Raw genomic sequence first — 12,724 nt, 5'->3', positions numbered from 1 at the left:
TTTTAGGGAGCACCACCATCATGATCGTGAAATATGTTATTGCGTGTTGCGTTTGCAGTTGATATTGAAAAGCGTGGTCACCAGTGATAGTGGCGAGGAAGCAGGTGGCGGGTGGAAAGCGGACAATGATTTGAGTTCCGTTTTCCGAGCGGTAGATTTGTGCGCGTGTAGAACATCCGGAAGCGTTAGCAGCCACAATAACGAGGGCACAAGCACCAGCGCAAGAGAGAGAGAGAGAGAGAGAAAGATAAAAGGAGAAAAAGAAGAAATATATAGGTTCATTAATTTATTTAGTTTTATTTGATTGGATCTACAAAATGGACATTTATCGATGGGAACAACAATAACGACAAACTGCCAAATCACTACGAATCATTTCAGTGAAGATCTAGGAGGGACTAAAGGCATCCTATGGAATAAAATAAAAAAAAGGTTTGGCTTATACTACGATAGAAGTCAGATAACACATACCGGATAGCCACTTCTTGTAACGATTAACGGAAAACGGGTATAGTGATCGTAATGGTTGAAGGGTAGTACAGACCCTTTGCTAGGCACTATAGCATACGTCTAGACAGCTAGTCTACTAAGGATTGCTCGTAATCATGCAGCATCGAGAAATTGTCGATAAGAGTGTTTGACTCTTCGAACTATCCCGAAATACTAAGACTACCCCACGTTTTCGCTAGTTTGTACCGTATTTCATCTATTACTTTATCATACTCATACACACAACTTCTATGTCTGCTAAGTAGCACGAGAACAAAATAATAAAAATGTAATGAGCTTCAGCCCGGTTTGAGTGAGGTCCAACGATCCAAAACTTGAGCACAAAGAACCTTGCCATTGTTGAACGGAAGGCAAGGTGGTAGTTACCCCGTTTTCATTGGCATTACCCCCGGGGAACGATCTTGAACTTACAAATTGTTTAGCGCCCCAAAATCCCTCCCTCCTTAAAGCCTTGAGACAAAACATCTTCGACGGAGAGAGAAAGAACAAGTGGTATGAAAGAGAGATAGCAAGTGAGTGTGAAACAATTGCCAAGTTTTGTGCAATGAGAAAGTCTGACGGGATAAAATTTTTGGCATAGTTTTCACGGGTGGCATTATTGTTGTGCTGTTGGTCGATGGTGTGGAGTCGGAATTACTGTTCACTTTCTTTGCCGCTCGGTTTCCTGCTACATTCATCATGTTTTAATGCCTTACTGCAGATGATACACCAAAACGATTGTTTTCGGACAGTAATGAACTGGCAGGGACTTGTTGCGGTGGAAACAGTTTTTTTAGTTTTCGTTTGCAACAACTATTTACTTCTGCTGGCAGCATGTCAAAGCCGCTTTCATGTTGGCGTCACATTAAAATAACTTGCATTATCATTTGATTAACACTATCTTTATGCTTACAACTATCATGGTAAGGTGTAAGTAAAAGTATATAATAAAATAAGTTTGTGATTAAAAATATGTATTGTTGAATTGAAGGTTTAACAGGAGAAGAATGGTTATCAAACGAAAACAACCAGGCGCCTCCATTAAAATAAAAATAACATAAATTTAATATCGAACATATTCGCATTAGCTTAAGCTTTATTTACTAGATTTTGAAAAGATTATGTTAGAGAAATTGAAAAAGGAAAATAAACAAAAAACATTCAAGTAGGGTTTGTTCACATACAGCAGGGAAACTCTCAATGACACTGGCCACATAAAAAAAGAATGAAAAATGGAAAGGGCCTCAATACATCGGCTTCTTTCATCAAAATTCAATAGATTGATACGAAGTATGCCTTTAATTTTTATTTTATATATTTTGTAGGTAAAGATCGCATGCAATCCGCGGACCACCCATTTGATGCCCATGATATGCAACAAGAAGTGAAAACTACTAGGCGCCTCCATTCTTCGATAAAAATTAAATCAGCTAAGGCGAATCATAATCACATGACGAATTTATTTAATATTTTTGGTTGCCTGGTTAAACACTGCTTACGATCCCAGCATACTTCAGTGTCTTGTTGGGGTTTTGTGCAGTGAAGTAGTATGAGTTTAATCGTTTATTAAATTTTTATTTTGTAACTCAAAGCAAAATAACGCTCGGCGATTCGGCGATTTACACGATTTGTATAAAGTTATAATGGGTTCGATATAAATTATCTCTAAAGTGGTCATTAGACATTCTGTGTTTAAATGAAGATTTGAACATACCCAGAAAGTTTTATGGAATTAACTTAAACATATATTTTTTTTATTATACAAACTCATATTTTTCAACATAAGCATAAAAGCATCTGTAAAAATGTAACCATCCGTAAACAATGGAAATATACTTTATAGTCCACTCCATTCATGTTCTCCAGCGGTTTCGATGTGCAAGACAAATTGTTACTCCAAAATCTGTCAGCCTCAGTGACAAATGAATGTAACGAAAATCCGATTATCATAACGCTTTTCTTTCCTTCCCAACGGGAAAGGGAGAAACTTGAGAAACAAATTAAATTTAAGCAACCAGCCTACAAACACTTCATTAGATCTGCCGGACAAAGGGAGCTTGCGTAAGGAATATTTTTCTTTCGCGTCTTAAAAGAGAAAAGCATTAGAGGGAATGAATGAACAAAATATCTCCCATTGAAGGGCAACACATTTTGCTCATCCTTAGTGAACTTTTCCCAAAGACACCGGTGTGGTGACAATAGATTCTTTTTTTCATGGTGTGCGTGCATCGTACACTGTCCGTGCTCTTTAATGCTGGCGAGTATCTCATCTTTTTCATGGCAGTATTTGGGGGTCATGAATTTAGATTCGCGTTCAACGATGGTCGGGATAAAAGCGTTAAAATTATTTTAACGTTTGTGATTAAAAATCACAAACACCAATACTGCAAACTGGCCACCGGTAAAGCCCTACATCAACGAGAGCAAATTGCTTGTCGAAGTGGAAGGAGCTGATTTCGTTCACCAGGAAGGAGGAACAAAAATGTGACACTAACAACAAGAAACACGCGATACCAGTAGAGGATAACAGATAAAAATACGTTATTCGATTATGAATCGACAAATCCATTCCATGCAGTGCTTACACGGCTTGGGGAAGGCCAGAGCGGTGCAAGGTTAGCGGAGAAGCTTTTATTTCACCTTGATACTTTTACGCTCAAAATGTTGTGAAGCATCATGATGACAATTTTCTGAGCATATCGATCCAACATTAACCATTTGCTTCGGTGCATACACACGAGAGCAAAAGGGTGCAAAGGAAGGATTCAGATGTAAGGAAAGCAACTGTGCACATTTATTTTGAGTCGCATTTAACAGTAAAAAAAATAAATAAATACAGGTGCTCCTTCGAAGTAGCTCTCTCTAGATGGTGCAGGAAAAGAAATAAATGTATCTTCTATACGCTAATGGCTTTGAAGGCGCAACGCTTCAACACCAGCAAAATTGCAACCGAAACTCCTGCAAAAAAGCTATATTCTGTTACTCTCACAATTGATAATTTATGGTCGCAACAAACGTTCTGCTGTTTATATAAAAAAAGAGATGAAAATAAACTTTAACGTTTTTATAAATCGGCTTGGAATTGGTAAACTCTTTTGGCGTCGCATTTTCTTTTTTTACGAGCACAACATTCCGGCAGTTGTTTTTGTCACGGAAAGCTGCAAAATGTAGTTATTTTTTCTGGGAAAAGTTTTGTTTTTCATTTTAAGTTAGCCGCTTACATGGACGGAAGTGAAGCTAACTTTTGTCTCGTTGCAGTTACTCTGTCGCGTTTTTGGGGAAGGTTTACAACATGATTTATTCGTGCTGGAAGTTTTATACCCGATCAAAGGGTGTATACAAAGCCTGACAGTAAAAGTTAAACACAAGTTAAAGAAATATGCTCGGAGAAGGAAAACAGAAAGAGACACATGTTTTACGATGTCATTTCAGTACGAATTTAAACAACCACCATTTTTATGGACCATAATAAAATGAGACCACAACACAACAAAAGAAGTCAACGGAAAGTTCGTGGGGTATAGTTTAATTATTTTTCCTTTCCTACTAAGATATTCTTTTAATGAGACGATAACTGTAGCATTTCCCAATAAGCTGTTGATTGAGACAAAATACGAATTAATACGATCAGCAACCGAAACGTGCTGTTCACAATCAGCTGACTCCTGTAACGGAAAGGTACGGATCCCATCCCGGTGCAATGTCGGTGCATTATTTTGCCCCGGAAAACGTAGCTCTACGCAAACCGGGCGGCCCATGAACAACCGGCATTTTGCAACAAACCGGTCGCCTTTCATGGAGCAGAACGAATACGGAACAAGCGTACCGTTCCTGCCTGCGAGCCTAAAATATCCGCAATGCGTCACGATACGGAGCCGGTCGGTGAAAAGGCACACGACCGGGGGCCAACGGATCCAACGAGCCCGGGCGAGCATAATGTGAGTGTCTGTGTGTGTGCGCGCGAGAGCAACCCACACAGAGACTGGCCCTGGTTTTTGGCGGTTAAAATGCCAATGCCACTACAAAAAAAAGGTGCCGGATACTGAGCGGCAGGTTGTGCGTCGCACGGTAGCTACGAGTGTAGGTATTGAGTGAGCGAAGCGTGAGCAAGAGAGTCCGAGATGATATTCACACGGTGTGCGAACAAATCTTTCTCACCCCGGTTGTGCACGTTACCATCTCGCGAGTGGCTTTTGTGGAGGTGTGTTTTTATGTGTATGCGAACAGTATGGAGGGCTGCCGGCTGCTTCTGGAAAATCGAATGAAGGATTGTGTAGTAGCGACGAACAAAAAAAAACACAATGCAATCAAAAAAGAAAAAAGAAACAACGAAAAGGACGATCCCACCAGAGTGATCCTCAAACAGTTCCCAACCGTTTTATACATGCTTGCCACGCTTGGCACTGGCAGGGGATGAAATAGAAAAAGTCATAAATTTGATTATAAATATGCATGCACTGGGGTTCGGCTACGATGAGAACGGCAAGTGTAGTGAAAACAAAGCAAAGAAACTCCATCCACCATCGTTCGCGGTACGGTTTGGTTGTTGCTGTAACTGGTCTACGACAGCAGCAGCCTTTAGTCCCATATGGATATGGCAGCTTAGAAGCGCGTAATCGGCGTCGGTTGAGCGGAAGGAAGATGTTTGCTACCATGCTACCGGCACTCCGGAGTGATGGCACTGGCATCTTTGAACGATGATTGAAGGATCGTTTTGACAGATGAGTGAACGGAAGGATCTGAGTAGCTAGCGTTGGGATGGGAAATGCAACGGTGTTTTGTTCTTTGAAGTTCCGCAACGGAGGCTGGTTGGTTTGGTGATGCATGATGATGATTAATTTCTTTACTGGAATGACTTTTTGTATTTTCCTAACATAACTATACACTCAGAACACTTTCTAGAGAGGCTCCTAGGGTTTTGATGTAATTGGTAAATTGGGCGTATCATAATACTTGTTTCTTGAATATATTCAAAAATTAAATTAAAAAAAAAGTTTTATTCAAAACCCCTTACAATGTGCTGCCGTTTGATTATTAAATAATTAAATTGATTTTGTGGTAATTTAGATTACATGAAAATTAAATTCATAAATTTAACTTCAGCTTAATATTAATCCAAACGGCCAAACCCCAACTTCAGGACGGCGATTTTGAGCACATCAGTAAAATTGTCATGTACTTTGTAGGAATTGACTTGTCGCACAATAAAACTCCAGCTGTATTTTTGACGAACTTTTTTTCACCCAATTATTTAATTAAAAACATTAATAAACATTTGTTAGAAAAGTTATTTTCTATGATATCTGATATTATATAATACGGCAAAACAGGGTAATAATAAAAAATAATTATATAAATGATTACCATGTAGAGCAAAATCTTTTCCAGATGAAACTCCATGAAATCAGATGAAAAATATTCTGTTTATTTTCCTAGTTTTATACAATATCCTGTTTATTCATTGGGTTCATACAGATATATCTTGACCAACTAAAAAGCAAAGTTGTGATATCTCAGCGGATTTAATGAGGCACTGAACATCGATTTTAACGCACAAGAACCACTCTATTTCGCTTCTTGCGACTTAACTCTACCGCTATCGATCACGTACTGGTTTGCACCCGTGTGCAAACCCCAAAATTTTACTCCCTCCGCTGTGGCGTGCATTTCGCGGAACCGTCCGTTATACCGCTTACTATTGTATATAAAGGACCCTTTTTTGTCCCGGTTTATCCGCAGGTACCGAACGACACACCACAACAGAGAGAAAAAACAAAAACAAAAAAACTTCTTCCTATGAAACGGAACAAAAGTAATAAACCAAAAATTGTATGGCATTTACAGAAAACAATTCTTGCTTTAAGATTCCACAAAACTCGCTCATTCGTATGCCATGGTGAGTCTCGTATATAAATAACATTTTCCTGGTTATTTATAAAAAAAATCTTAAATTATTTAGCATTTAGGGAGAAATATTATTCCAGTAAGAATATCCTTTACTCTCTTGGGCCCTTGAGTGAAATTTGAAGTCAGTTTCATACATCTTAATTCCTTTTCTTTTTGGAAAATCATTCATTATGCTTCATGATATCAAAAGCTTTGCTGTGTTTCGTATCTTTTTGTTTAATCTATTGAGTTTTCGTTAGTTATCTTGCATGAATGTATTCGCCTGTATGTAAATGGAAATCTTTCTCATTTTAATTCACTAAAATAATTGTATTTGACACAATAGAACACTTTTACTTAATTGTATCAATATAAACTTAAAATCCTCCTTCTTCGCTACACGGCCTCTCCATTGTTTTGACCCTCTGCTGGGTGCAATTCATTTAAATCTTCGTTCCATCGTTTTGAATTCCATATCTCCTTATCCTCCGTTCGTTCCCACCTAATCCTTTTCTGATTAATCCTAATCCTCCTAATAAAGTTACCATATCTTTTAAATAGGTGTACATCCTATTCCTAGCCTATTTCATGTCATTTGATGATAATGTGCTTAGATTTAGTGAGGTTATTTTTCTTTGACAGACAATAATCATGAAACTTACGTTGAAAATTGAGTAAAACATAGTTCATTACACTTTCTCATTTTATCATATGTTTTTAAAAAACTTTTGATAATGTTTTCCTTCTAAAATTCGACTAAAAGCAAAATTATGACATGCTTCTTTGGACGTTGACGTTTTTGCCATATATGTAGCAGCGATGTCAAACTCATTTTGGCTTGCGAGCCAAATGCAACTTTAAAAATATCACTTTTGTGTTGTAAAACCTTCTACTACCTATTACTTTAATTCAATTACATTGTCAATTGAAGCCGCCAAAATCATTCACTTTTCCTTCACTTGATTGTCCAGATCAGCAGCAAGGCCCGAAATTCTCTTCGCTACTGTGTTTCTGGACAGGCTTAAAATAAAAATCCTGAAGCCCATGGAAAATGGGCTTTGGTAGGCTAGAACAGAATCAAACATTCAAGCTGTGCCGATTTTGGTTCTCAGAATTTATATCACACATCCTATGGCGGATTATTCGTAGGAAGAACACATATGGAAAATGGTCGATAGCTGAACATTCCTGTTTGTGTGACAAGTCGTGGAGAAGTTGGAAGGAAATAGAACTCAACAGTCTTCATGAGAGACTTCAAACGGGAATCAAGAGTGTTTTAATTAAGTGGAAAAAGAGGACATACACAACAGATACAAATTATTCCTCAATTTTCCAAGCTACACCTCAATTATAGCCAGATATTAGTGATGTTTACTTTATTCCTTAATTCCTTATTCCGTGTATGTTTGACATGTCTGCCATATAGAAACGAAATTGCACTGGGTGAGTACTTCCACCCAAGAGTACCTGTAGTTAAGTAAAGTTATTCAACTCCAGCACACTGTCTAATTTCTTATTATTCACGAAGAACAGCCTGGCCGTATTGCTAACTGTCTTATTTATAAGGCTTGAAAATTCAATCCCACTTGCCTTCATATTCATCATTCGAATGGGAATGCTATCCAGCAAAAACCCAAAAGGTTGCGTTTTTACCAGTGTTGCTTATTTTTATACAATATATTTTGCGCTCAATACACAACGACACGCAAATGAGCTAGCTAATGTATGCATCAAAAAATAACATTGCGGTTCCATTAGCAGAATGACCTTAACAGGAGTCATTCGCGATGGTCATTTGAGGATCGTTTATGGAGCAGTGTGACATTTATTTACTTTGTTTTTTTGTTTTCATTTCGTTTTTTTTGCTCCTCCCCCTGTAATAATTTACATTGAGCATTTTTGTGAGCTTAAAGCAGAATCTAATTAGAACACTTACTGCCGGACTCAACGAGCCGTAATGTTGGTGTAACAAAAAAGAAATGCAGGAAATGAACCGGCACGACGATGATCCTAATCTATTTCGCCTCAAAGTTTCAAGACTTGCTTTTATAAACTGAAAGTATCATTTTGTTTGGAAAGTTTTAGAAGCATGGAAAAATAGAATTGAATAAAAAATCGAGCCACCGTTTGCAGTATAATTTGCAAGTCTGAGCGTGGAACATTAGGCAAATGGTGTCGGTACGTTTGTGCAGATGTCTTTTGCTACTTTCTAATCATAATATTTCTGCTGACGATGGCGTATCTTGACGAGCGGTGGTGGTAATGATAATCTAAAGCGAATTCCGTTTTGGGTAATGAACCAGTGGAAGCTGATAAGTTAATCCTAGCGCTGAGCGTTCGCAGTTAATTATGCATGCAGAAGGCTGAGGATTTTTTTTGTTTTACATCTCCATTCAAAACTCGCGATTTGTAGACGGTGTGGCGAAGGAATTGTCGCCATTTTTCATCGCCATATTCACGTTTCAGCACAAATCATTTCTTTCATAGCTCTGCTTGTACTGCATGGTTTTGGAACGCGACTCCTTGTCATGTTTCAATAAGGTAAATAGAATGACATTATTCATCGGTTTCAATTTACGCCCTTCTTTGTATGATTTATGAAAACATTATCTAGGAACACGCGTCCTACATCCAGGATGGAAACAATGTTAAATCCTTTATTCAGTGCAAAACGAGTAAGAATAAATTGCCTGAACGTTAGTATCTGACAAATATCTTCATTAAGTACTATATTTCAAACAAGCTCGTTGCGTTTTGCTTCAAACCACAAATTTTGCGGTACTTCAAGAAGGAGCACCAATATTCTATCCCAGGCATTAACACGCATGCATACGAAAAAATCGAAGACGAAAACAAATGTATTCCACCGCCGACAGGCAAATCGCTCCATCCGTGTGGAAGGGCTTTAAAAATAATAAAGCAAAAGAAATATGACTTTGCGTTGGTTTTGAACGTAAGAATAACCGTGGAAAACCAGTTCGTGAATTTTGGCTTCGAGTCGTTCAGTTTTGGAGCAAAAAATGTCTGATTTTGGCAGGGTAAAAATGAAATTGTGCACAACGTGAGAGATTGTTTTCGGTCGCGATTTTGTTGTTGAGCAAAAGCAAAACCCTCAATAAAGAAAGCAATTATCGTGATTAATAGTTAGAAGTGAGAGCAACAATAACGGCGAAACTGGCGGTGCGGTTTGTACCATGTGGCACAAATTATTGTTGAACAATGTTAATCCGTGCCGTTTGAGGTTTGTTTAGTATCGTGGCATTAGAGTTAAGTATGAATGTTAGCAAATCCCATTCGAGACCCGTACTTTCACTACTTCTACTCAGCTGCGAGTAAATAAAGTTAATAAAAGCTAGAAATGACAGTTCGCAAATCTCTTTACTTTGTGTTACAAAAGTAAGAAAAATGCGATTTCTTCAAATCGTTAAAAAATGCAATCTTATCTGGTTGATTATTGTGATTTATTTCTACAATTTAATGCAATAAGCACAGATGTACATATGTGATAAAAAGTTATTTTATTTTAATATGTGTTGATTGCAAAAAAAAACAGCCAATCACAATCAATCAAACAAACTTCTCAGGACACTAAGGTAGGCTTTTCCCGAACGTATTTCTTGAGTATCTAGTTCATTGACACAGAAGTAAAATGAGCGTGAACAAGTACACGATACGGAAAAGTCAGCAGCATTTCCTCGACCGCTAACAAACAATCATCAACTAGCGTGCGTTCCTTCTTACCACATTGCATTACACGACCTTTCCCGTCGAAACTTACGGACCCGGACCGTTCACTTTGCTTCCGAGCGCGAACACATAAAACCGTTTCATTGCGTAGGTTGCTTTTGGGCAAATTTTTCGTATCCTTCGTATCGCACAAACATATAGCAACCTCCCTCCCCCCGGAACATTGTGGCTGTGTGTGTGTGATCAGTGTAGAAACAAAGCAAAAGTAAAAGACACCCATAACCATCGTTTGTTCGTTCCATTTGGGACCATTTATGATGCTTAAGAAGACGGTCCACGGTACGTTCTGTTGAAAATGGTTGAGTGATTTTTCGTACCTCCCCATAGCTTACGATTATGACTGTGAGCGGGCACCATCATTACTTATTGCCTGGGTATCCTGAAAGCTACCGTGTCACCGTCGTCAGCAGATTGTACGAAGCTTCATCATGATTTGTTTCCAATGGGTTTCGATCTGGGGTTTCTCTTTTATCTTGCCAAATAACGGTACCGCAGGAATATTGTTCTGAGCTAGCAACATTTTCCGTAACTCCTGTCTGCTTTAGGCATACGACCTTTTTGCTAGTGAGAAATGATGCTTTCATGATCAGCTCTGAGCTCTTTAATGTATGAAGTTTGGTGGTAGAAAAAAATAATCGTGTTAAGACACACTGGAGATATCTTTTATTTATTGTACAATGTCATCTAGAAATTAAACATATCTGAAGTATTTTCATCACAAGTGTGGACCTGAAGTCTTTCACTCTGACGTAACATTTTTTTTAATTTAATGATAAAATATGGCTTTTAGATAGGTATACATACCACGAACTGGTTTATTCATTTTTTCCGTAGCTCAACTCCTCGAATTCCCAAAATTCGAGCGATTTTTTTGTTACGGCAGATAGTGAATGCAGAGTATTGAGGTTCAGATTTTGTTGTGTTACGTCAGTCATACGAAACAAATTTTCGTTAATAGACATTTTGATACAAGATGACAATATCCTTAATTTCATCAGATAACTGTTTGCTTGAAGCTGAGCATCAAAACTTACACTCAAAAACAAACACTTTGAAAGCTATTGTTGGTCTCCCCAATGTATCTGTTCCAATACATGTTGCGTCACATTTCTCTCTTGAAACAGGGGAAATTGATGAAATCGAACTTTTTGATAGCTTTGGGACGTACCTTGGGGGTCTTTTCTCAAATATCCCTGAGGGAGCACATTTACATTTAAGAATAGGAAATGAAATTTCCCTCCAAGGAATACATGTTTACGGTGTTATTCTTTGCGCTCCAACGATTGATTCGAGATTTTGCAAAGGTAAACTATATTTTCTCATTTGTATTCAAGCATTTTAAAGTGTTGTATGTATTGAATTCTTGTGTATTCATTCCTTGACTGCTTACTTATAAGGTGCTATAACTTCGTGATCTTATCCTGCTCTGTCGTCGTCTAATCCAATAGTCGGGCCTTCGATTTCTCTATCTCAGCTTTTTGTTCTACCACGAATTCTCTCAACATGTGGACGACTTTAAAAGACTTTACGAGCTTGGTCGTCCGGTGTCATTTTGAGGACTTGACCAACCTACCAGCACCTTGCGAGTTTATTTCGTTATACGCACAAGAGTTCATCATAAAACTCTAGGCTTCTAGGCATTTTGATCTCAAACGTGGCTTCGTGAAGAAGCTCGTCTATTTTGAACTAAGTTCATATCTCGGTGGTGTATGTGACTACTGGGACTATAAAGAATCTGTACAGGAGTCTTTTTTGGGGAAGGGAAGCTTCCTCAAGGCATCCAACATCAATGCTGTTGGTCGGCGCTGATCTTCAACCTAAAATAGGAGAAGCATTTTTTCGAGTTTTGCAATTATTTATCTTGACAGCACCCCTTCGCAAATCTTGATTTGTTTACTATTATGGTGCGACCACAATTTTGGGTTTACCGAGGCTTTACTTGTGGAATTTAATCTTAATTTAAAGTTTCAATGATGCACAAATAGTGACAGAGCAGGTAGCAAAATTGGCTATCAAAACTGCATCATGGCATGAAGTTTGGCAATCTTTTAAAGCGCATTGATCTGGTGACTCAATGCGGTTCTGTACGAGTTTTCGACACTTCCATGAAATATGCCACTAATGGACTGTTGCGATACAAATGGATGTAGAAAGCAGCAACAAACTACACTTAAGAAAACTTCTTTGCGCGCGTTCTACGTACGGTTATGTATTGAAAATCGTCTTTTCAAGCTTCGAACCATTTGGCAGAGACAAGTTTGGCAAACGTGCCAACAAAGGCGACCGACCGCTGATAAGAATTTGATGAAATAAAACTCACATTCCATTCCGCAAAAACACACCTGCCTGTGGTCGGGCTGGGTGGTTGGTAGTCTTTTAATCGATTTGCTCGACACGTTTTTGGCCGGATGGCGACACAATTTGCCATTTCCGCCAAGTTCCTTCTCCGGGGTTGCATTTTATCCATTTTTAAACCTTGTTTCTATGGGTGTTTATTAAAAGGACGAATACACTTTCTAAGACGAACCGCTTCTATGTTATTTTGGTTTCAATTATGTTTAATGAACCGCAGTGAACTGAAAAAGTTTTTTATGCTCGTGCG

The 12,724-nt window shown here is 38.3% G+C and overlaps 1 protein-coding gene across 4 annotated transcripts in view; it reads right to left on the bottom strand.

Annotated features, from left to right (window-relative positions):
• Positions 1–12,724, bottom strand: part of LOC125770195 (uncharacterized) — a 65,978-nt gene that overhangs the window by 36,338 nt on the left and 16,916 nt on the right. The window lies entirely within an intron of this gene.

The sequence above is a fragment of the Anopheles funestus genome, chromosome 3RL, assembly GCF_943734845.2.
Source record: "Anopheles funestus chromosome 3RL, idAnoFuneDA-416_04, whole genome shotgun sequence".
NCBI classification, from domain to species: Eukaryota; Metazoa; Arthropoda; class Insecta; order Diptera; family Culicidae; genus Anopheles; species Anopheles funestus.
The sequence above is the reverse complement of the archived record's forward strand: the minus strand, read 5'-3'. Positions and strand labels throughout refer to the sequence as shown.